The sequence below is a fragment of the Triticum aestivum genome, chromosome 4A (genome assembly GCF_018294505.1).
Source record: "Triticum aestivum cultivar Chinese Spring chromosome 4A, IWGSC CS RefSeq v2.1, whole genome shotgun sequence".
NCBI lineage: Eukaryota > Viridiplantae > Streptophyta > Magnoliopsida > Poales > Poaceae > Triticum > Triticum aestivum.
The window spans coordinates 413,292,694-413,311,098 of NC_057803.1; positions in this window are offsets into that span (position 1 = coordinate 413,292,694).

Genomic DNA, 18,405 nt, shown 5'->3' on the forward strand with positions numbered 1-18,405 from the left:
TTTTCAAGTTCTTCACATTCTATCAAGTTTTGCCTTCCTTCTCAACCGGAGTGCTGTCTGAAATCTTTCTTACCCATTGTGACATTCTTTCAATAGTTCCGGAGGCAGTGTGTTGTTGATTTCATCAAGTATCCTCTCATCTTGTCAAGTTCATGTTCAATTCCTTCCATTTACAGTCGGAGTACTGTCCAAATTATATCATTCTTATTCCTTCTCTATCTTCTTTTAACCGGAGTGTCGTGACTATCATTCCTCTTCTAACCGGAGTCTCATCCAAGTGCTTTCATTTTGCCAAGTCCATATTATTGCCTTCCATTTCCAACTGGAGTGTTGTCGTAATTGATCTTTATCGTTCCTTGTACAACTCATTTCAACCGGAGTGCTTGCATGTACTTGTTGTCCATTGCAACCCTTTCCTTATGTCATTCAACCTACAAGGTTCTAGTAATGTTCCTTGTTCCTCTTTTCTAACAGAGTGTTTTCAACTTCATCCATCTACGTTGTATTGTTTCTTTCAATTTGGTCATCCGCACAAGGTTCGTGGTTTCCCTCATTTGTCTAAGAAGCAACTTAGTTTTACCTCTTCCCCTTCCTCTTCCGTTTCCCCGGTGTCATCCTAGATCTCGGGACGAGATCCTCTTGTAGTGGTGGAGTGTTGTAACGCCCCGAGACTGTTGCGCCAGGTGTCTTCCAGTTATTCGATGTCTTTGCCATGTCATTTTCTTGCGTGTTGCATCTTGCCATGTCATCATCCGCATTGCATCTGCATGTTTTCAAAACTTGCATTCGTCCGGGTCTCCCAGTTCTTTCCGTTGTCCGTTATGAGCCCAGACACACTTGCACGCGCCCGTGGCATGTCCGGAATAGTATTTTATAAGTGGCCGGAAAATGCTCAAGTTGGCATGCGGTGTTGTTATGTTGTCAGTAGGTCGCCTGCCAATTTTCATCGCATTCGGAGTTTGTTTGATGCCCCAACGGATAACTATAGCGACAATATAGTCGGTCAAATCGTCAAGCGTTTTCAGTCTTCGGAAACTGCTGCCAGGTCTCTCTCTCTCTCTTCCCTCCCGCATCCCTCGGCCTTCTACACAGTCACGACCAGCCCACCTAGGCCCAGTCTACCCCTCCTCATGTCCATAACCGTCCGATCTCAATCGGAGGGCTCCGAAAACCACTCCTAACCCCCCTCAAACCCTAACCTTCCCTATTTATACACCCCTCTCTCCATTTTTGGCCTCCTACCTACCCCCTCCTTAATTCCCGTAGCCAGCCGCCGCTCCCTCCTCATTTTCAGCGCCGGTGCACTCCCGCGCGCCACTTGGCGCCGCCGCCGCCGTGCCCCGGCCTATCCCGCAGCGCCACCTCGTGCACCAGCACCTCAGCAAGCCGCAGCCCGCCCGAGCCCGCGTGCGGCCCGCGCGAGCCCATCGGGGCCCGACCGCCTCGCCTCCCGCTCCCTCGCTCCCAATCTGGTTCGGGAGGAGCTGAGCTCCTCTGCCCCAGCGCCGCCCGACCTCCGGCAGCTGCACTGGCAAGCTCATTGCCGGACCTCCGTCCGTTAGGCCAGTGCCCCGTCGCCTTCTCATTTTCCTCTCTCTCTCTCTCTCTCAGGCCTCACATTCCTCTATCTCTCATCGCCATTAAGAGGAGCAAGAGCAGGAGCTTGCTGTTGGCCCCATTTCGCCGCCCCACCGCCAGATCTGGCATCCTTCGCCCTGGATCCGCCTAACACTCTGATCCTTGGCCTCGTCTTCATCACGGGCTGCCCTCGTCGAAGAATCACGCCGCCGGCTCGTCTCACATCGTGTGGAGGACGACGATCGCACCAGTGCTCCCCTGCCTCGTCTTTGCCATGGGCCTCCAGCGCCAAGGCCCACCCACGCCGGGGCGTTACAACACTCCACCACTACAAGAGGATCTCGTCCCGAGATCTAGGATGGCACCGGGGGAAACGGAAGAGGAAGGGGAAGAGCCCACAGCCAGCGCCAAAAGCCCTCTGGTGAGAAGCCCCGAGCCAGCGCCCAATTCCCTCTATTGTGCGCCCAAGGCGATGTTTTGTTGTGTTGCGCCCAGTGCTGTGTTGCAGATTCGGCCCAGAGCCTATTTTTTTTAGGCTCTGTGATTTGTCGATATTCCAGAGACTAACTGTTTTGCATAAAACCCCCTAAGCAACATGCATTTAATAACTCATGAACCGTGCATCGGATTAAAATGATCTCTATATGTAAAATGATTAGAATTTTGTGTAGGTTCATATTATGCAACTTTCATCCATGTTAAAAATGTTTAAAATGTTGTTTACTTTAATTTTGCTTAAATGCTATGTTAAAATGATTTATTTCATAACTAATTAACTGTAGCTCCAAGTTAAATAAACTTTATATGTAAATGGGGTGGAAAATGCCTAGTTTAACATGATGTACTTACTTTGCATGTTTAATAACTCTAAAATTATGTTTAGGGCAGAACAGTACCAACTCTAAAATTTTCATGTGGGGGTTTACCGGAATCGTTGTTTGATGTTTCTAGCCTCATTTAAATTGCCTAAAAATGTGTAGTTACTTATGCTTCACCTCTTGCCATGTTTAACAACATTTAACAATGTTGGGTACATAAACGGGAGAGAACTAAATAAATAAATGTGGTGTTTCTTAAATATGCAACTCGTTGCATATTGACCTCCACTTAATTTGTAGTGTTGTTTGTTGCACTTTGCCATGCCATGCATATTTAAACCAGACATGCATCATACTTGATTGTGCATATTGCCATGTTTGTGCTTGTTAGTTTACCATGTTGTTTGCTTCTTTCCGAGTGTGTGTCTTCTCGATAGTTCTAGTAACATTGCATTTGTGAGGATTCGTTCAACTACGTCCGTTTGTCTTCCTCATGGACTCATTCTTCTTCCTTGCGGGTCTCAGGCAAGATGACCATACCCTTGAAATCACTTCTATCTTTGTTTGCTAGTTGTTCGGTCTATCGCTATGTCGCGCTACCTACCACTTGTTATATCATGCCTCCCACTTTGATAGCTCGCTTTGAATAAAACTCCTCCAGCAAGGCCCAACCTTGGTTTTACATTTGCCTAACAACCTAAGCCTTTTCCCTTGGGTTTCCGGAGCCCGAGGGTCATCTTTATTTTAACACCCCCCCCCCGGGGGGGGGGGCGAGTGCTTCTCTAAGTGTTGGTCCGAACCGGGCAACCTGCGGGGCCACCTCGGGGCAACTTGAGGGCTGGTTTTACTTGTAGCTTGACCTATCCGGTGTGCCCTGAGAACGAGATATGTGCAGCTCCTATCGGGATTGTCGTCACATCAGGCGGCTTTGCTGGTTTAGTTTTACCGTTGTCGAAATGACTTGTGCACCAGGATTACGACTCTGATCGGGTGTCCCGCGATGGAGGATTGTCTCCGCGGATCGTGAGCTTGTGATGGGCTAAGTTGGGACACCCCTGCATGGTTTAAACTTTTGAGAGTCGTGCCCGTGATTATGTGGCAGATGGGAATTTGTTAATGTCCGGTTATAGAGAACTTGACACTTGACTTAATTAAAATGAATCAACCGCGTGTGTGGCCGTGATGGTCTCTTTTCAGCGGAGTCCAGGAAGTGAACACGGCTTTTGGTTATGTATGGATGGAAGTAGTTTCAGGATCACTTCTTGATCACTTCTAGCTTCATGACCGTTGCGTTGCTTCTCTTCTTGCTCTCATTTGCATATGTTAGCCACCATATATGCTTAGCGCTTGCTGCAGCTCCACCTCATTACCTTAACCTACCCATAAGCTTAAATAGTCTTGATCTCGCGGGTGTGAGATTGCTGAGTCCTCGTGACTCATAGATACTTCCAAACAGTTGCAGGTGCCGATGATACCAGTGCAGGTGACGCAACCGAGCTCAAGTGGGAGCTCGATGAAGATCTAGGTCATTGTTATGTGTCTTTTCCGGTTGATCAGTAGTGGAGTCCAGTCGGGATGATCGGGGATCTAGCATTTGGGGTTGTCTTCTTTTATTTTGGTTCCATAGTCGGACCTTGATTGTACTCTAGATGATGTATGTTTAACATGTTATTTGTGTGAAGTGGCGATTGTAAGCCAACTCTTTATCCCTTTCTTATTAAGTACATGGGATTGTGTGAATATTACCCCACTTGCGACTAAACCGCCATGCGGTTATGCCTCTAAGTCGTGCCTCGACACATGGGACATGTAGACGCATCGTGGCCGTTACATGACTATATACTCCTCGATTAGTTTAGTGTTTCCAACATCTTCTTGTGCAGTTCCACTAAAATATATGGTATCTTCAAAGAAGATCCCTGTTTGCACAAGTAGAGATAATTACGTATTACATTAAGAGTGGCATCAAATCAGTGGGAAAACAATTGCTCGTTCCAGCCATAGCAATAAATTAATATGCAAAACTATATCATTACTTGTGTCATCACAGTTCCAGTGCTTCATTACAGCACCGGGAATTGATTTTTGTTTTTGTTCCGCTTGTTCTTCCCCTTTATCACTTGGTTCAATAACAGACAAGCTTCGCCTTCAACGTAAGATTTGGCATATCAATTAGGGAGCACAAGTATAGCACTAAACAACGACATTAATTTTGCGATGAAAGTGGCAAAATACAGGCCAACAGTTGTGAAATAACGTTATCTTACCTCAATGGGATGTTACGGTGCACATACAGATTGGAAGTCTTGTCTCCATTTGTGGAGTTCACTAAAATCAAGCAACATTATCTTACAAGTAGCACAACATATGAAAGCACACTGCACAGTCATGTGAAAGAAAGCTAGTACTAACCTCTCATGATGCGGAATTCAAACAACTCACAAGAAGAAGATCTGAACCAAATTTGCCGACACGGATAGGAAGTAAGATCTCCTCTTGTGCAGTTCCACTAAGATCAAGCAATTAAACAACATTGTCGGTGTGACATTTTGGTTGAACTGCACAAAACACTCTTAAAACAAAAGTGTTTTGTGCAGTGCAACAAAAAGTCACAATAGCAACAGGGTGAAGTAGATAACCCTATTTACACAGAGGTGCAAAGGAAACAACTAGTGGTCAATAACGGTGGATGACACAGAAGCTAACAAAAAGAAGCATCTAACATATCTAAATGGGAAAGAATGCAAGACAGTAGCATTTCTCAAATGGTTGCATTGATTAATATTAACAGAGAGATTATATTAATAATAAAATTTGTTAAACAAGTAATTTGCTTTTAACTGTGGCATTGCAACAATTTTCCAGCGGCATTATTAGAGGGTGTTTGTTTACAGGGACTTTTTGGTGTAGGGACTAAAAAAAGTCCTTGTCAGTCCCTTCTAAACCAAACAGGAGGGACTTTTAGGGACTAAAAGTGGGCATTTGAGACTAAAGAAAGAAGACCTCGAGGGAGAGTCTTTTTGGGACTTTTTCCAATAGTTGCCCCTGCCCCGCATTGCACCTTGTCTCTATTAGTTCTTACTAGGGGTAACATGGTCTTTTAGCATGTTATTTAATAACCTCTAGTCCATGTTTAGTCCCTAGAACCAAGAAGGTAGGGACTAGGGACTTTTTAACCAAACAGGGCCTTAGATTAACAACAGCTAAAGAGTTGCACGGGACAGTGGACGCACCAGCACCATGTGCATCTACCGATTTATGAAGGGGTGATGCACAGTCTGTTGCAACAAAGAACAAACAACTAAGGAGCATATTTGTGTTGGTCCCAGTTTTGTTATCTTTAGAAACCTTTCACTATGTGAACACATCAAATCTAGTCATGCTCAAACTCTACAGCCTTGTCCCCCAAAACAACAAGATCAGTTTGTTACAGATGTGCGTACTTCGTTTTTCATTGTTTTCCCTTTTCAACCAACGTAGGTGCTAGATAGCCAGTCTGTACTAGTACTTTCCCCACCCCTTCCTTTCCTCTTTGAACCATGTCCTAGATTCATGCTATAAAACTTTCCCCACTACGTTCCCCCATTCCTTTCCTCTTCGAACCACGTCTTAGATTCATGCTATACAACTTTCCCCACTACTTTCCCCCTTCCTTTCCTTTTTGAACCACGTCCAAGATTCATGCTATACAACTTTCCCCACTACTTTCCCCCATTCATTTCCTCTTTGAACCACGTCCTAGATTCATGTTATACAACTTTCCCCACTACTTTCCTGTTTCATCCAACACCTAGATTCGAGTGCAAAAGCGGAAAAAGCCCACATGCAACTAGAGCAATGCATGTGGAATAAGTAAATTATACCGTAAGGTTCTTGGGGTGTGGTTCGGTGGGCAATCGGAGGCCGTTAGGCCCACACTACATACGGCGACGAGGAAGAAGGGGTCGGAGGCCCTCTCGGGCCGCCACTAGGTGAAATAGAATAGCTGCGCCGGTGGTGGATTCCCTCCCTCGCCGACGGCGACAGCGTCCCTTCCCGGCGGACGGATCATGTCGGCTCTTTGACCAGCAGTGAGGGGAGAGAAAGAGGCCAACAAAGTCTTGTTTGGATCTGGAGAGGGTGAGAGAGTGTGAAGAGAGCAACTACAAGCGTTGAGGCTCCAGCGTGTATATATATATACTAGAGAGAGTGTGAAGAGTGCAAACCCTAGAAAACAAGCGCTGAGGCTGCAGCGTATACGTGATGAGGTGATTATATGGTCACTACGAGATCGTATAGCTCCGTATCCATCCATTTTGACCAGTCAAAGAATCCTCCTGGCACCACCCCAGATCACTTTCTCTCTCTATCAAACGGGGCCTACCTGTCATTGGGTGGAAGAAAGAAGTCGAAAAAAACAAAATTATGCTCAAGTGTAGTTATCCAACCCGAGACCTCAAGTTTGATAAGCGAACAGGCTAACCAGCTACACCACCCTCTTGTTATGTTCAACGAGAGGAAAATAACCTTTTATACATTACTGCATTCGTGTGACAAGCATGCCGTGTTTTTTGTTTGCGTGCGAGTCATTGGGATTTAAATCATAATCGTGTCATGTGGCTTTGTTGGTAAGGTCTTTTGGGATTTAAAGCAGTGTTGGTAGTACAGAAATAATGCAGCCTTAGTCACCTTACCTCTCTCCATGTAGTACGTTGGGTCCCACTAGTCAGAGGGTGAAACAAACAAATTAATAAGAAAAATTAAAAGAGCCAGCAGTGTATCTTACCTCACACATCTCGCTGCTGCTCGTGAACACTGTCCAATTGATCCCTCTGTTCGCTCACGTACTATTTTAAGTGCATCCTTATTATAACATGCACACAATTTTGGGCACTTGTATTCGACCTAAGTCAGTGTGCCACCGTATCTCATACTACTCCCTCCGTCTAGGTGTAATCAGTCACATTAGAAGGTGCAGCAGGACCAATGTGCAAGCAGATTGGAGAAGGAGAAACTTGACCAGTCCTTCCTCCAATCAAAGCCCTGATTTCTGTCTCTAAACGCAACAATTAATCCCAACAACTAAGAGATGCCATTTTAGCTACCATGCAGGGCCATGTATTAACTCGCATGCAAGCCGACTTTGATTTCTTGACTGATCAACGCGTAGTTACGCTCCATGCATTGGGTTTTCACGGGAGATAACAAGGCAGAGTAAGTGTTTGGTTACATTGCTTAGTTCCAAATTAAAAGAAATATTCCCAAGAGGCAATAATAAAGTTGTTATTTATATTTCCTTATATCATGATAAATGTTTATTATTCATGCTAGAATTGTATTAACCGGAAACTTAGTACATGTGTGAATACATAGACAAACAGAGCGTCACTAGTTTGCCTCTACTTGACTAGCTCGTTGAATCAATGATGGTTGTGTTTCCTCACCATATACATGAGTTGTCATTTGATTAACGGGATCACATCATTAGAGAATGAAGTGATTGACTTGACCCATCCATTAGCTTAGCACAATGATCGTTTAGTTTGTTGCTATTGCTTTCTCCATAACTATACATGTTCCTATGACTATGAGATCATGCAACTCCCGAATACCGGAGGAACACTTTGTGTGATACCAAACGTCACAACATAACCGGGTGATTATAAAGGTGCTCTACAGGTGTCTCCGATGGTGTTTGTTGACTTGGCATAGATTAAGATTAGGATTTGTCACTCCGATTGTCGGAGAGGTATCTCTTGGCCCTCTTGGTAATGTACATCACTATAAGCCTTGCAAGCTAATGAGTTAGTTATGGGATGTAGCATTACAGAACGAGTAAAGAGACTTGCCGGTAATGATATTGAACTAGGTATTGAGATACCGACGATCGAATCTCGGGCAAGTAACATACCGATGACAAAGGGAACAACGTATACCGTTATGCGGTTTGATCGATAAAGATCTTCGTAGAATATGTAGGAGCCAATATGAGCATCCAGGTTCCTCTATTGGTTATTGATCGGAGACACGTCTCGGTCATGTCTACATAGTTCTCGAACCCGTAGGGTCCGCACGCTTAACGTTTGGTGACGATCGGTATTATGAGCTTAAATGTTTTGATGTACTGAAGATAGTTTGGAGTCCCGGATTTGATCACGGACATTACGAGGAGTCTCGAAATGGTCGAGACATAAAGATTGATATATTGGATGACTATGTTTGGACATCGGAAGGGTTCCGAGTAAGTTTGGACGAATACCGGAGTACCGGGGGGTGTATTGGGCCTCATGGGCCTTGGTTGAGAGAGGAAGGGGCGGCCAAGTCAGGCCGCGCGCCCCCTTCCCCTCTAGTCCTAATTGGACTAGGAAGGGGGTCGGCGCCCCCCTTTTTCCTTCCTCCTCTCTTCTCCTTACTTCCCTCCTCCTCCTACTCATGAAGGGGTGGAATCCTACTCCCGGTGGGAGTAGGACTCCCCTTGGGGCACGCCTAGGAGGCCGGCCTCCTCCCCCTCCTCCAGTCCTTTATATACGGGGGAAGGGGCACCCCATAGACACACAAGTTGATCATTGATCTTTTAGCCGTGTGCGGTGCCCCCCTCCACCATAATCCACCTCGGTTATATCATAGCGGTGCTTAGGTGAATCCCTATTCCGGTAGCATCATCATCACCGTCATCACGCCATCGTGCTGACGAAACTCTCCCTCAAAGCTCTACTGGATCATGAGTTCGCGGGATGTCACCGAGCTGAACATGTGCAGATTGCGGAGGTGCCATACCATCGGTGCTAGATCGGTCGACCATGAAGACGTACGACTACATCAACCGCGTTGTCATAATGCTTCCGCTTACGATCTAAGAGGGTACGTAGATGATACTCTCCCCTCTCATTGCTATGCATCACCATGATCTTGCGTGTGCGTAGGAAAAAATTTGCAATTACTGTGTTACCCAACAGTGGCATCCGAGCCAGGTTTATGCGTAGATGTTATATGCACGAGTAGAACACAAAGGAGTTGTGGGCGTGGGCATATACATATTGCTTGCCATCACTAGTTGATTCTTGATTCAGCGGCATTGTTGGATGAAGCAGACCAGACCGACATTACGCGTACGCTTACGCGAGACTGGTTCTACTGACGTGCTTTGCACACAGGTGGCTAGTGGGTGTATGTTTCTCCAGCTTTAGTTGAATCGGATTCAATGAACAGGGTTCTTTCTGAAGATCAAAAAGCAATCACTATACCGTTTTGTGGTTTTTGATGCGTAGGTAATAACAGTTCTTGCTCAGCCCGTAGCAGCCACGTAAAACTTGCAACAACAAAGTAGAGGACATCTAACTTGTTTTTGTAGGGCATGTTGTGATGTGATATGGTCAAGACATGATGCTAAATTTTATTGTGTGAGATGATCATGTTTTTTAACACGGTTATCGGCAACTGGCAGGAGCCATATGGTTGTCGCTTTATTGTATGAAATGCAATCGCCATGTAATTGCTTTACTTTATCACTAAGCGGTAGCGATAGTCGTAGAGGCAATAGTTGGCGAGACGACAATGATGCTTCGATGGAGATCAAGGTGTCAAGCCGGTGATGATGGTGATCATGATGGTGCTTTGGAGATGGAGATCAAAGGCACGAGATGATGATGGCCATATCATATCACTTATATTGATTGCATGTGATGGTTATCCTTTATGCATCTTATTTTGCTTAGTTCGGTGGTAGCATTATAAGATGATCTCTCACTAAATTTCAAGGTATAAGTGTTCTCCCTGAGTATGCACCGTTGCTATAGTTCGTCGTGCCGAGACACCACGTGCTGATCGGGTGTGATTAGCTCTACGTTCGCATACAATGGGTGCAAGCCAGTTTTGCACACGCAGAATACTTGGGTTAAACTTGACGAACCTAGCATATGCAGATATGGCCTCGGAATACTGGAGACCGAAAGGTCGAGTGTGAATCATATAGTAGATATGATCAACATAGTGATGTTCACCATTGAAAACTACTCCATCTCACGTGATGAACGGGCATGGTTTAGTTGATATGGATCACGTGATCACTTAGATGATTAGAGAGATGTCTATCTAAGTGGGAGTTCTTAAGTAATTTGATTAATTGAACTTTAATTTATCATGAACTAAGTACCTGATAGTATTTTGCATGTCCATGTTGTTGTAGATAGATGGCCCGTGTTGTTGTTCCGCTGAATTTTAATGTGTTCCTAGAGAATGCTAAGTTGAAAGCTGATGGTAGCAACTACACGGACTGGGTCCGTAACTTGAGGATTATCCTCATTGCTGCACAGAAGAATTACGTCCTGGAAACACCGCTAGGTGACAAACCCGCTGCAGGAGCAACGCCAGATGTTATGAACACCTGGCAGAGCAAAGCTGATGACTACTCGATAGTTCAGTGTGCCATGCTTTACGGCTTAGAACTGGGACTTCAACAATGTTTTGAACGTCATGGAGCATATGAGATGTTCCAGGAGTTGAAGTTAATATTTCAAGCAAATTCCCGGATTGAGAGATATGAAGTCTCCAATAAGTTCTACAACTACAAAATAGAGGAGAATAGTTCTGTCAATGAACATATACTCAGAATGTCTGGGTACCACAACCACTTGACTCAACTAGGAGTTAATCTTCCTGATGATAGTGTCATTGGCAGAGTTCTTCAATCACTGCCACCAAGCTACAAAAGCTTCGTGATGAACTATAATGTGCAAGGCATGGATAAGACAATTCCTGAGCTCTTCGCAATGCTAAAGGCTGCGGAGGTATAAATCAAGAAGGAGCACCAAGTGTTGATGGTCAACAAGACCACCAGTTTCAAGAAAAAGGGTAAAGGGCAGAAGGGGAACTTCAAGAAGAACAGCAAGCCAGTTGCTGCTCAAGTGAAGAAACCCAAGTCTGGACCTAAGCCTAAGGCTGAGTGCTTCTACTACAAAGGAACTGGTCACTGGAAGCGGAACTGCCCCAAGTATTTGGCGGAGAAGAAGGATGGCAAAGTTCAAGGTATATTTAATATACATGTTATTCATGTCTACATTACTAATACTCGTAGTAGTGCCTGGGTATTTGATACTGGTTCAGCTGCTAACATTTGCAACTCGAAACATGGGCTATGGATTAAGCAAAGATTGGCTAAGGACGAGGTAACAATGTGCGTGGGAAATGGTTCCCAAGTCGATGTGATCGACGTCGGCACGCTACCTCTACATCTACCTTCGGGATTAGTTTTAGACCTAAATAATTGTTATTTGGTGCCAGCGTTGAGCATGAACATTATATCTGGATCTTGTTTGATGCGAGACGGTTCTTCATTTAAATCAGAGAGTAATGGTTGTTCTATTTATATGAGTAATATCTTTTATGGTCATGCACCCCCGATGAGTGGTCTATTTTTACTAAATCTTGATAGTAGTGATACACATGTTCATAGAATTGAAGCCAAAAGATGCAGAGTTGATAATGATAGTGCAACTTATTTGTGGCACTGCCATTTAGGTCATATTGGTATAAAGCGCATGAAGAAACTCCATTCTGATGGACTTCTGCAATCACTTGGTACTTGCGAACCATGCCTCATGGGCAAGATGACTAAAACTTCGTTCTCCGAAACAATGGAGCGAGCAACAGAGTTATTGGAAATCATGCATACTGATGTATGTGGTCCAATGAACATTGAAGCTCGCGGCGGATATCGTTATTTTCTCACCTCCACGGATGATTTGAGCAGATATGGATATATCTACTTGATGAAACATAAGTCTGAAACATTTGAAAAGTTCAAAGAATTTCATAGTGAAGTGGAAAATCATCGTAACAAGAAAATCAAGGTTCTATGATCTGATCGTGGAGGTGAATATTTGAGTTATGAGTTTGGACTTCACTAGGAACAATGTGGAATAGTTTCACAACTCACGCCACCTGGAACAGCACAACGTAATGGTGTGTCCGAACATCGTAATCGTACTTTACTAGATATGGTGCGATCTATGATGTCTCTCACTGATTTACCGCTATCATTTTGGGGTTACGCTTTAGAGACAGCTGCATTCACGTTAAATAGGGCACCATCTAAATCTATCGAGACAACACCTTATGAATTGTGGTTTGGCAAGAAACCCAAGTTGTCATTTCTTAAAGTTTGGGGTTGCGATGCTTATGTGAAAAAGCTTCAACCTGATAAGCTCGAACCCAAATCGGAGCAATGTGTCTTCATATGATACCCAAAGGAGACTGTTGGGTACACCTTCTATCATAGATCTGAAGGCAAGATATTCGTTGCTAAGAATGGATCCTTTCTAGAGAAGGATTTTCTCTCGAAAGAAGTGAGTGGGAGGAAAGTAGAACTTGACGAGGTAATTGTACCTTCTCCCTTATTGGAAAGTAGTTCATCACTGAAATCAGTTCCAGTAATTCCTACGCCAGTAAGTGAGGAAGCTAATGATGATGATCATGAAACTTCTGATCAAGTTACTACCGAACCGCGTAGGTCAACCAGAGTAAGATCTGCACCAGAGTGGTACCGCAATCCTATTCTGGAAGTCATGTTACTTGAACATGACGAACCTATGAACTATGAGGAAGCGATGATGAGCCATGATTCCGCAAAATGGCTTGAGGCCATGAAATCTGAGGTGGGATCCATGTATGAGAACAAAGTGTGGACTGTGGTTGACTTTCCCGATGATCAGCAGGCCATAGAAAATAAATGGATCTTCAAGAAGAAGACTGACGCTGAATGTAATGTTACTATCTACAAAGCTCGACTTGTTGCAAAAGGTTTTCAACAAGTTCAAGGAGTTGACTACGATGAGACCTTCTCACCGTAGCGATGCTTAAGTCCGTCCGAATCATGTTAGCAATTGCCACATTTTATGATTATGAAATTTGGCAAATGGATGTCAAAACTGCATTCCTTAATGGATATCTTAAAGAAGAGTTGTATATGATACAACCAGAAGGTTTTGTCGATCCAAAAGGTGCTAACAAAGTGTGCATGCTCCAGCGATCCATGTATGGACTGGTGGAAGCCTCTCGGAGTTGGAATATACGCTTTGATAGTGTGATCAAAGCATATGGTTTTATACAAACTTTGGGATAAGCATGTATTTACAAGAAAGTGAGTGGGAGCTCCGTAGCATTTCTGATATTATATGTAGATGACATATTGTTGATCGGAAATGATACCAAATTTCTGAATAGCATAAAAGGATACTTGAATAAGAATTTTTCAATGAAACACCTCGGTGAAGCTGCTTATATATTGGGCATCAAGATCTATAGAGATAGATCAAGACGCTTAATTGGACTTTCACAAAGCACATACCCTGATAAAGTTTTGAAGAAGTTCAAAATGGATCAGGAAAAGAAAGGGTTCTTGCCTGTATTACAAGGTGTGAAATTGAGTCAGACTCAATGCCCGACCACTGCAAAAGATAGAGAGAAAATGAAAGGTGTTCCCTATGCTTCAGCCATAGGCTCTATCATGTATGCAATGTTGTGTACCAGACCTGATGTGTGCGTCGCTATAAGTTTAGCAGGGAGGTATCAAAGTAATCTAGGAGTGGATCACCGGACAGCGGTCAAGGACATCCTGAAATACCTGAAAAGGACTAAGTCATGTTTCTCGTATATGGAGGTGACAAAGTGCTCGTCATAAACGGTTACATCGATGCAAGCTTTGACACTAATCTGGATGACTCTAAGTCACAAACCGGATACGTGTTTTTATTAAATGGTGGAACTATTAGTTGGTGCAGTTCCAAGCAGAGCATCGTGGCGGGATCTACGTGTGAAGCGGAATACGTAGCTGCTTCGGAAGCAGCAAATGAAGGAGTCTGGATGAAGGAGTTCATATCCGATCTAGGTGTCATACCTAGTGCATCGGGTCCAATGAAAATCTTTTGTGACAATACTGGTGCAATTGCCTTGGCAAAGGAATCCAGATTTCACAAGAGAACCAAGCACATCAAGAGATGCTTCAATTCAATCCGCGATAAAGTCAAGGAGGGAGACATAGAAATTTGCAAGATACATATGGATTTGAATGTTGCAAACCCACTGACTAAGCCTCTCTCACGAACAAAACATGATCGGCACCAAGACTCCATGGGTGTTAGAATCATTACAATGTAATCTAGATTATTGACTCTAGTGCAAGTGGGAGACTCAAGGAAATATGCCCTAAAGGCAATAATAAAGTTGTTATTTATATTTCCTTATATCATGATAAATGTTTATTATTCATGCTAGAATTGTATTAACCGGAAACTTAGTACATGTGTGAATACATAGACAAACAGAGTGTCACTAGTTTGCCTCTACTTGACTAGCTCGTTGAATCAATGATGGTTATCTTTCCTAACCATAGACATGAGTTGTCATTTGATTAACGGGATCACATCATTAGAGAATAATGTGATTGACTTGACCCATCCGTTAGCTTAGCACAAAGGAGACTAACATGCATGGTATTGCATCTCAATGATTGACATATCATAGCCAATATGTACTCCCTCCATTCCAAAATAAGTGTCTCAACTTTATGCAAACTTTGTACTACTACTAAAGTTGACACTTATTTTGGAACAGAGACAGCTAAAGAAAAAATGATCCATGCAGTCCCTAGCCCTTGAACTGTAAACCCTAACCAGGCTTTAATTTGCTGGCAAAGTTGGAGCTTCCGAAGAAATGAAGTTTGCAACCCTTTGACCATCGGATCATTTTGTGCAGTTTCACCAAAATTGAGATGAGCATCCTTGTGGCAAAGAAATTGAAGAAGCGTGATTAGAATAAGATTACTGGGACTAGTTGATGAGACATAAACTCATCACAAATACAGTACGTAGAAGCCAGTAGAGGTATGTGCGGGGCAAAGAAATAGAGAAATATCCACATGGAGTGATGTGGGCAGCTGGAGCAGTGGTGCAAGCCGGCTGTAAAGGGAGTTGTACCTGAGGGATGTCGGGACGTAGATCAACCTAGAGGAGGGCGGCGGGAGGCGGCAACTGCCCACATCGTGGCAGTGGCCCTGTTTGGATACACTAACTTAGTTAGAGGTTAGAGTTGGATTCTAACCCTGAACTAACTCTAGCCAAAGAGGTGTTTGGATGGCAGGGTTAGATGGAGCGCGGATATGGCTAGGCGCCTTCACAGGGGGTGCGAGAGGAAGAGAGGGAGATGATGAGAAGCTTCGAGGAAGTGGGGAGGGATCTGCTATGGGGAAAGCGAGAGAAAAATGTGTTTTAGTGGTCCCGAGAAGAACTAACCCAAATAAGCACCTCTTGAATGGGTTAGATTTTTTGGATGGGCTAGATGCATCTAACCCAAACTAACCATCCTGTTTGGATATTTTGGGGTTAGTTGAGTCCAAACTAACCCAAACTAACTCTAACCCTGGATCCAAACAGGGCCAGTGAGCAAGGGACGAAGGCAACCTCACCGGATTTGTGAGAGAGAACGGCGGGGACCCCTGATCGGGACGTGCTGACAGTGGGTTTTCACCCTCGGCGACGGCGACCGCATCTACACTAAGCATCCACCCCTTCCCCCGGCGGACGTGATTCGCCGGGATGTTAGAGATGTGGCCACAGTCGTTTTGTGCGAGAGAGAGAGTGTGTGAAGAGAGCAACCCCAGCAAGCAACCGTGTAGGCTCGTCCTGCCTATGTATATAGTGGACCGATTTCCTTTTCTCCCCATATGAACCTATTTATATTGTGTACGTGCCACTGGAGAAGAAAAACTTTATTTATAAATGACGTGGCACCTACTACTCGTTCTCCTATAAACCTTGTGCTTGGCATCTCCAAAATATTAACCTTGTGATTGGCTCTTCGCCTCTTCGAGAAGTGGAGCAATAATAGTACTGTAGTATATATCGTTCTAGCTATATGAGACCGAATGAATTGCTGCACGTCCACCATGTGGGCGAGGGTCGAGGGGCGAGGGAGAGTGCATACTATTACGTCTATTTCAATATGGACTACATACAGAGCAAAATGAGTGAATCTACACTCTAAAATACGTCTATATCCATCAGTGTTTGGACTATGTACTAGTAGTTCATATTGAAATCTACTAAAGGACATATATTCCAAACAATATGATAATCTCTCTAGCCAAGGTAGGGACGAGGAGTAAACGGATGGAGTAGTAAAATTTTCTCCTCATCCTGCGAGCCACCGCACGCGTGGGCGAGGGAGCGGGCGTAAGGCGTAGTACTACTACCTTTGTCCTGTTTTATAGGTCACCTTTGTAGTTCGTGCCAAATTTTTACCAAATATTTAGCTAACAAAATGTTAATGCATGTCAACAAAAATTATATTGTTGGATTCGTATTTCAACATAGTTTTCAATGATATAATTTTTGGTAACATGCACGAACATTTTGGTAGTTCAATCTATAGTCAAAATTTGACACAATATACAGTGGGTACCAATAAACCAATATAGTACAATGAGTAGTAGTAAGCAAGCTTCAGCTCGTCCTGCGAGCCACCGCGCCCGTGGGCGGGGGATACGGCGTAGTAAGCAAGCTTCTCCTTGTTCTACGAGTTGATGGGACACATCAAAAGTAATATGTACAGAGCATGTCGAGTGTATAGAACCTTGCCTCTAAGGTAGGCCCCACATGGTTTGCCTCTTTTTTAACATAACACGTCAAGTCGCAATTTGTTTGTCCACCCATGGTAGATGATCCTCCATCAAGTGGACAACCAGTACATGTGTCAAATTACCATGTGGGCTGCCTTTTCGTACATAAATGAGCTCCACCATGTACCCGTGCGGGTGTGGTTGGGAAAGAGAGATACAAACCTAGACAAATGGCGTGTGCGTTCATGAGTGTTTTTTGTTTGGGGGTGATTTCATGAATGTATCTGTGGGAATATGTGTCGATGACATCTCAAACAAAATTTGCATGCAATGTGTGTGAAATAGAGGCCTATCCATATCATATATAGAGGGGGTGATCCACAAGAAGAGAGGGAGGGGTCATAGATATCGATAGATTCGAAGAGAGGATCAAGTGGGTGGTTGCAATATCGGTGAAGATAGCCATTGAAATTGTGTGTGTGCAAGTCAAAGATATAGGGCGACTGACCAACCGGAACATCAGAGGGCATAGGGCAAGTTTGTGTGTGGCAAGGAGACATGACTATAGCACTCGATGTATCGGTGTGTGGGGGGGTGGGGGAGGGGGAGGCAGAGGCCTAAATAGAGAGGTAGAACGACTCGTATATGTGTTGAGAAGGAGAGACCCAACTATGTTTTGAGGGAGAGCAGTCGACATCCATACATAACTGAAGGACAGGAAATAGGTTGGGACAGAGAGAGAGAGAGAGAGGAGAGAGAGGGAGAGGGGTAGAGTGTTGGATGGGTGATGGAGTTGCTTCTCGAAGATGGTGGGAGAGGCCTACTCAACAAACAGAGGGTAGAACTGCAATATTATCAATAAGAGTGGCGATGTGTTTCTGTGTGTGCCTGTGCGTGATAGATCTGTCGGGACGCATGCATGGATGATGAAGGGGAACCATGTGTTTGGTAAGCAAACCTAACTAGATCAGTAGATCAATTGTTGTTTGTCGGAGGAAGGGAGAGACATAACTAATGAGGTAGATCGATCGACGCTGGGGGCAAAACAAGTTATAAGGACCTAGCTAGCTATATGTATAGCGGGAGATCGGTCATTGTACATCCATGTGTTAGAGGCAAATAAGGCCCAGCGAGACGGATAGACAGAGAGAATGGAGCTAGGAGGTGGTGCGAGAGGCCGAGCTACTAGCTAGATAGGGGAGGAGTGTGCGGTTGTGAGATCGATGAAAAGAGGGGCGAGAGTTTACACGTGTGTGGGACCTTATGAGAGACACAAGCATGGACACAAAAAGGAGGAGATGGAAGGTGCGTGTGTATGCTGTAGGCAGACATCGCTGGAGAGGTTTACCGATCAGTGTGTGTTGGAAAGGAGTTGTGGAGACTGTGGGAAAAGGACCTAAAGAAAAAAATGAGTGTGCA